This window comes from Podarcis gaigeae (genome assembly GCF_964106915.1).
Source record: "Podarcis gaigeae genome assembly, chromosome: 9".
Classification (NCBI taxonomy): Eukaryota; Metazoa; Chordata; class Lepidosauria; order Squamata; family Lacertidae; genus Podarcis; species Podarcis gaigeae.
In genome coordinates, this window is record NC_139685.1 from 28869766 (window position 1) to 28877022 (window position 7257).

Below are 7257 nucleotides of genomic sequence, written 5' to 3' on the forward strand. Positions count from 1 at the left end.
GGAGGCGGAGCCGGCGAGGGGCAGGACTGTGAGAGGGGAGAAGGAGGTCACGGGAGGGAGACGCGGGCAGGGCAGAGAAGGACGGGGTGCGCTCTGTCTCCGTCGAAACAGGATAGTGGCATGGAGGTGATAGGCGAGGATAAAAGGAGCGGGCATTTCTCAATACAGTGGTACCTCGGGTTACATACGCTTCAGGTTACATACTCCGCTAACCCAGAAATAGTACCTCGGGTTAAGGACTTTGCTTCAGGATGAGAACAGAAATCGTGCTCCAGCGGCGCGGCAGCAGCGGGAGGCCCCATTAGCTAAAGTGATGCTTTAGGTTAAGAACAGTTTCAGGTTAAGAACAGACCTCCGGAACAAATTAAGTTCTTAACCCGAGGTACCACTGTACAGTTCTGGAGGTGAGGTCCGTTCTTAACCTGAAACTGTTCTTAACCTGAGGCACCACTTTATAGCTAATGGGGCCTCTCGCTGCCGCTGCATGATTTCTGTTTTCATCCTGAAGCAAAGTTCTTAGCCTGAGGTACTATTTCTGGGTTAGCAGAGTCTGTAACCTGAAGTGTCTGTAACCTTAAGCGTCTGTAACCCGAGGTACCACTGTGTTGGAAGTTCTTGTGGCCTCTTGCGAACCAAGAACTCAACACTGATAAAGGTGATTCCTTCACATATGAGTGTCATCTGTTGGTCTTTGTTTTCTCTTTACATTTGATAATGCCTAAACCAGGGGTCTGCAACCTTTAAGACAAAAAGAGCCACTTGGACCCGTTTCCGAAGAAAAACAACAACTGGGAGCCGCAAAAACATTGCAACATTTAAAACAAATATAACACTGTATATATTGTTTCTTGCCTTAATGCTATATATACAGGATCGTGCAGTCAGCTGTCAATCTCAAGAAAAAAGGACAAATTAATAGCTAATTAAAATATTTAATTTACAACCAGGTAACCAGGTTAATGGGACGCAGGTGGCGCTGTGGGTTAAAGCCTCAGCGCCTAGGACTTGCCGATCGAAAGGTTGGCGGTTCGAATCCCTGCGGCGGGGTGCGCTCCCGTCGTTCGGTCCCAGCGCCTGCCAACCTAGCAGTTCGAAAGCACCTCCGGGTGCAAGTAGATAAATAGGGACCGCTCTGGCGGGAAGGTAAACAGTGTTTCCATGTGCGGCTCTGGCTCGCCAGATGCAGCTTTGTCACACTGGCCACGTGACCCGGAAGTGTCTCTGGACAGCGCTGGCCCCCGGCCTCTTAAGTGAGATGGGCGCACAACCCCAGAGTCTGTCAAGACTGGCCCATACGGGCAGGGGTACCTTTACCTTTACCTTTAACCAGGTTAATGGGACTTTTGCTCCTGAACCTCAGTGCTCAGTGTCTGCACATCAGGGCTGTAAGACGTCACCTTCATTTTCACACAGGCTTGCAAGCTGTCATCTGTGAGGCGTGATCGATGTTTGTTTTTAATATAGTTCATGTTGGAGAAGACCTGCTCACATACATATGTGGAACCGAAGATCGACAGGACTCCAAATGCATACTTTTTCATGTTTATATAAGTGTTGGGGATGGCATTCCATGTTTCGAATACAAGTTTGTCCTGTTTGGGAAGGTTTTCAATATCACTCCATTTATGATTCTGAGCCAGAATGGCCTTCTGACGGGCAACATCCTCAAGAGTAGCGGTCAAGCATTTGAACTTGGACACCCATATATCTTTGTCGGCTATATCGGCCAGTTCCAGCTCAAGATCAGGTTGACTTACACCTGGAAATGCAGTCATATTCAATAGAGATGGATCGATTGCCAGGGGAGTGACAGGGAAGGATAATGTGTTTTTTTCCTCTCTGAAACCACAGAATCGTTTCCCAAACGAACTTTGCATTGCGGTGATTGCAGACTTGAAATATTCCAAATTTATCACCCAATAATCAATGCCCCAAAATGCCATAAAAAATTAATCAGGGCCCCAGTGTACCATAAATCATAATCAGTGCCTGATGTAAATAATAATTAATAATGAGGGCCCAATGTCATCCTCGTCATTATAAAAATACCTTTTTTGACACTTTTTATTATTTCTTTGTTCGACCCCTCAGAATTACTCCTCCTCATAGAAATAAACATTACATTAACAAGTTACCTTTTTTTGAGTGTGTGTTCTTCACTCCCCTTCAAAACAGTGACCAGTGTATATGCCCCCTTTCAATGCAGCCTGCTTACAAAGGTGCATAGGCGCCGACTCCATGGGGCCTGAGGGGGCCCGAGCCCCCTCAAAAATTCGTTTGGGGGGGCTCCGCCCCCCCAATAATTTAAGAAAATTATTACCGTGTTTTTCCGGCATTCTGCCTCAAGGTCTTACTGCCCACCCTGCTCTGTTTCCTTGCTGTGTTTGCTCAAACGGAACAAAGAGCAGGGAAAGCCCCTCCCCTCCGGGCAGAGGGAAAGCAGAGTGTGTCTCTGTGCTCCGTGCAGGAGGGAGAGAGAGAGAGCGAGAGAGAGCGCGCGAGCTGGCTGACTTGGGTGGGTAGGTGAGGGAAAACTTTTGCCTTCCTTTCCTCCCTCCTCCTGTTATACCCCTCTCCTGCATTCTTAGCCAGCTGCTTCTCTGCACACCCCTCTCCTGCTACGTGTCCCTTCTGTGTTTTTCCTTCCCTCCCCACTTAAAATGTGGTTAAAAAGCATGGATCCACATGGATCCTCAGGATCTTTGCATTGGGTCAGCCCAAATTCACCATCAGATCACATAGCATGTCCATGGCTACAGCCTGCCCCCCCCCCCAAATCACGCACCCACTGTTGCCTGGGGCTGCAATGGTGCAAAAACATGGTTACAAAACATGGATCCACATGGATCCTCAGGATCTTTGCATTGGGTCAGCCCAAATTCACCATCAGAGCACATAGCATGTCCATGGCTACAGCCTGCCCCCCAAAAATCACGCACCCACTGTTGCCTGGGGCTGCAATGGTGCAAAAACGTGGTTACAAAACATGGATCCACATGGATCCTCAGGATCTTTGCATTGGGTCAGCCCAAATTCACCATCAGAGCACATAGCATGTCCATGGCTACAGCCTGCCCCCCCAAAATCACGCACCCACTGTTGCCTGGGGCTGCAATGGTGCAAAAATGTGGTTAAAAAGCATGGATCCACATGGATCCTCAGAATCTTTGCATTGGGTCAGCCCAAATTCTCCATCAGAGCACATAGCATGTCCATGGCTACAGCCTGCCCCCCCAAAATCACGCACCCACTGTTGCCTGGGGCTGCAATGGTGCAAAAACGTGGTTACAAAACATGGATCCACATGGATCCTCAGGATCTTTGCATTGGGTCAGCCCAAATTCACCATCAGAGCACATAGCATGTCCATGGCTACAGCCTGCCCCCCCAAAATCACGCACCCACTGTTGCTTGGGGCTGCAATGGTGCCAAAACGTGGTTACAAAACATGGATCCGCATGGATCCTCAGGATTTTTGCATTGGGTCACCCCAAATTCACCATCAGATCACATGTCTGTGGCCACAGCATGAAGCACAAAAATGATACATCCACTGTTTCATTCAGAATGTTTTTTCCCCTTGTTTTCCTCCTCTAAAAACGATGTGCGTGTTATGGTCAGGTGCGTGTTATAGAGCGAAAAATACGGTAGTTATATTATGCTTTGTAAAATCACAAAATTATGTTGGTATTTTTTATTTTCCTTGTTTGATGATAGTTACCTTTTAAAATACATTCAGTAATGAGTTAAAACAAATAATTATTACGGTAGTAAAAGAGGCGGCGCGAGTAGTTTTGCTCGGTGCGTGCGACTGGCCCAGCCCCTCTTTCCTTTTCCTCTCTTCTGCTCTCCCGCCGGGCGCCTGAGGGAGAGTTACTTAGCGGTTCTGAGGAGCCGCTGTTGTTTCGGCAGGGGAAAAACCGCCGCCCGCGAACCGCCGAGCTCCCTCTATCTTTCCAGCCTCTCTCTCTCTCTCTCTCTCTCTCGCGCTATGGCCAAGGAGGAGGAGAAGCCCTTCAGCCAGTCTATGGCCAAGTGGCGGAGGTTCATCTACAACCCCAACAGCGGCGAGTTCCTGGGGCGAACGGCCAAGAGCTGGGGTGAGGAGGGCGAGCGAGCGAGTGCGGGCGGGCGGGGAAGGGAGGGGAGGGGGCGGCCGGCACGAGGGGCAGTGGGAGGCGAGGCGCGGCGGGCACTTGCCTTGCCCACCACGCATCTCTCTCCTTCTCGGTCTCTCTCCCTCCCTCAGCTGGCGAGGGGGCCACGAGGCGGGCGGCAGCAGCAGCAACGGGCCGGGAGCGGATCTTAGAAAACTTCCCGGGGCAGGACCCCAGTATGGGCCCCCCCAATATTTTTTATAAGTCGGCGCCCCTGCAAAGGTGGGACGACAAAGACCAGCAATAAGCTGTTGCATAACGTTCCCCAAGGAAAGCGTTAGCTATTCACCAAACTTTCCCCTGCTTAAGTTTAAAAAGGGGCTTCAACCAACTAAAAAGGGGCTTCACGCAACTAACTCCCACGTGGAATTGCCTATAGTAAGATGGCGGCCGCCTCAGAAGACCACATGGGCAGATAAGATGGCTGCTGGGGCGATCCGGTTACCCAGCAACAGCACAGCTGCTTCCGATGCTTTTAAAAGCAGCCGGCAAAGCAAGCGTTGGAGCGCCGAAGCCACCTCACCCCCACAAGGAGAATGCTGCGCATGTGACCAAATAGCGAGGACTTACTTTGCTAGAGACAAGCCCCCGACGCTACCACAAGCCTCCCTCTCTTCCCGCCGCCCAGCCTCCCAAGAAAAAAACCCCCACTTCAAACGGTCACAAAGCACAAATTCCACGCGACCGCGACTTGATCCGCCCACAACCTGATCCGCCAGGCGCGCCGAGTCCTCCCCAGGAAAGGTAAAATGCGGCGATGAGCTTGCGTAGCGCGCTGGGCTCCCAGCAGCGAATCGACTTGGATAGGCAGCAAGCAATCCAAACGGAGAGGTTTTCGGCGCGATCAAGGCGCCCCCAGTAGATAAGGGAGTGATCCAATCATAAGCGGCTTTTTGCGTGTTTCCGCCCAGAAAATGTGCCTCCTCCCCTCGCCTCCGCCCCGGAGCCGCAGCAAAGGGGTTAAAGAGCCGCATGTGGCTCTGGAGCCACAGGTTGCCGACCCCCGGCCTAAACGGTTGAATAAATTAAAACTGGACAAGTCTTGGCATGCATGAGTACCATAATAGCCATAGGCGTTGCCAGGATATATGTTGGGGGGGGAGCAGAACCGAGTTATCTGCAAGGTGATTGGTCAGTTAGTTAAGTATTTTTATTTACTTACTTGATTGGGGGGGGCAGCTGCCATGGGTGTAGCCAAGATTATTTTTTTGGGAGGAGCAGGACTTTTGTTGGAGGGCAGAACCGATGCGAATAGTCAGTTAAGTATTTCTATTGTTTTCCTTGATGGGGGGGCAGCTGCCCACCTCCCGCTACGCCCATGATAGTAGCTTAAAACTCTGCAGTGTCCTGGGGCAGCCAAATAGCACAGACGTCTGGTCCATCTGGCTCAGTATCATCTAAACAGACTGACTGCAATTATCCAAGGTTTTGGGCAGGAACCTTTTCCAGACCTATCTGGAGATGCCAGGATTGAACCTGGGACTCTCCCATTGAGCTACAGCCCTTCCTCAAGTTCCACATAGCTGATAGCCGGGTATTGCCCTCATTTTGCAGAAGTCCTAATCCCTTTACTACCTCACATAGATGCTGAGGCAGAAGATCTGTGGAGCAGTATGACCACATCCACTTCTATACCTTCTCCTTGCACTTACACTCCCATATACACAAGTCCAGTGTGTCAGAGCACTTTCATTCACAATTTAATGCAAAAAAAACCCCTAAATTTCTGGTGTGCGCTTGAACCCCTCTCATCATATATACCGTAGTAACTGTCTGGGAGCAGCCTTTATCTTCATCCTAGAAAAAGAAAATGTTTCAGATGGAGCTTTTGCTCATATAAAGGTCAAGAGATGGGGAAGGCGCCTTCTGTTAAATTTCCACCTGTCAGGCTGTTACTATGCAGAGAATCAGGCATAAAAGAAAAAAGAAAACATAGCAATGCTATTATTGCCATTGTTTTCTTACCTCATCTGTCCAAAAGTTTCATGAAGCTTAAAAGACAGCTATGTAACTTAAAAAATCTCTACTTACGCAAGCAGTTAGGACAGATTGTAATCTTCACCCTAGATCCAAAAAGCCAGCAGAGTATTTACCCAGTGCCAGGAAATCTTGGATACATCCATGCTTCGGAACCTATTTAATCCTTATCTCTCCCCCTCTCTCCATGTATTAAAAGTTACATAGGGTAGCCATAAGATGGTATTATTCCCATTTTCAGCTGCTATGTGTCATTGGTGGTGTGGCACCAACTAGGACAGCACAGGAGTGGCATGCGTGGTCAGAAGAGGACAACAACTCCAAGGTGGGGAGCAGAGGCAGACTGGGGCAGTGACTCAGATGAGCAACCCATGCCAGCAATCCCAAGCATCCCAGAAGGGAAGGGAGAACCAGCAGTGCCCATTGCCACATCACCTCCAGAGCAAAATATTTCTATGGTAGTTGAGGAGCTGACCAGCCAATCAGTGGAGCTAGCTGGGTCAAAGGTGGGGAGATAGTTTGGGGGTTGGATTAGAGTCCTGCCCAGTGTCAGGAATGCTTGGACACAAACATCATGCTCTGGAATCAATTTAATGGATGATTCGTGATTTCTACCTTAATCCCTTAACTTTAAAAAGTAAACCAAAAATATTGGCATACCTGCATTTAAGTGAGAGGGTTGATTATAGTCTGCAAACTTCTTCTTGATTGGATACTGCCACTCCTTTATCCAAAGCAATGAATCATAGAGCAGACAAAAGGTGGCTTCTCAACACCACATAGTGTTGGATGATACTGAGGTCACTTCCAGAGGACTTCTTTAATAAGCATTCATCCTGATTTGTTTGCAGAGAGAATTCTGGCGAGACATTGAGAATTCATCCTGATTTGTTTTAAGGGACATAACACAACATTGGGTCAAGCAAGTGTTATTCCAGGCTTTCCAGTGTGCTTTCACCTTCCTTGTTGTAAAAAAAACACCTGATCTTTTGAGGACGCAGGGCTGTTTTACAAGAGCTCCAAATCAGCTTTAATTGTTCAACCTGAATTTGCTGGTATGAGATTGAATTCCAATTCAAAATGCAGACAGTCTGGCAGCACCCTGATGATTTAGTTCCATTCC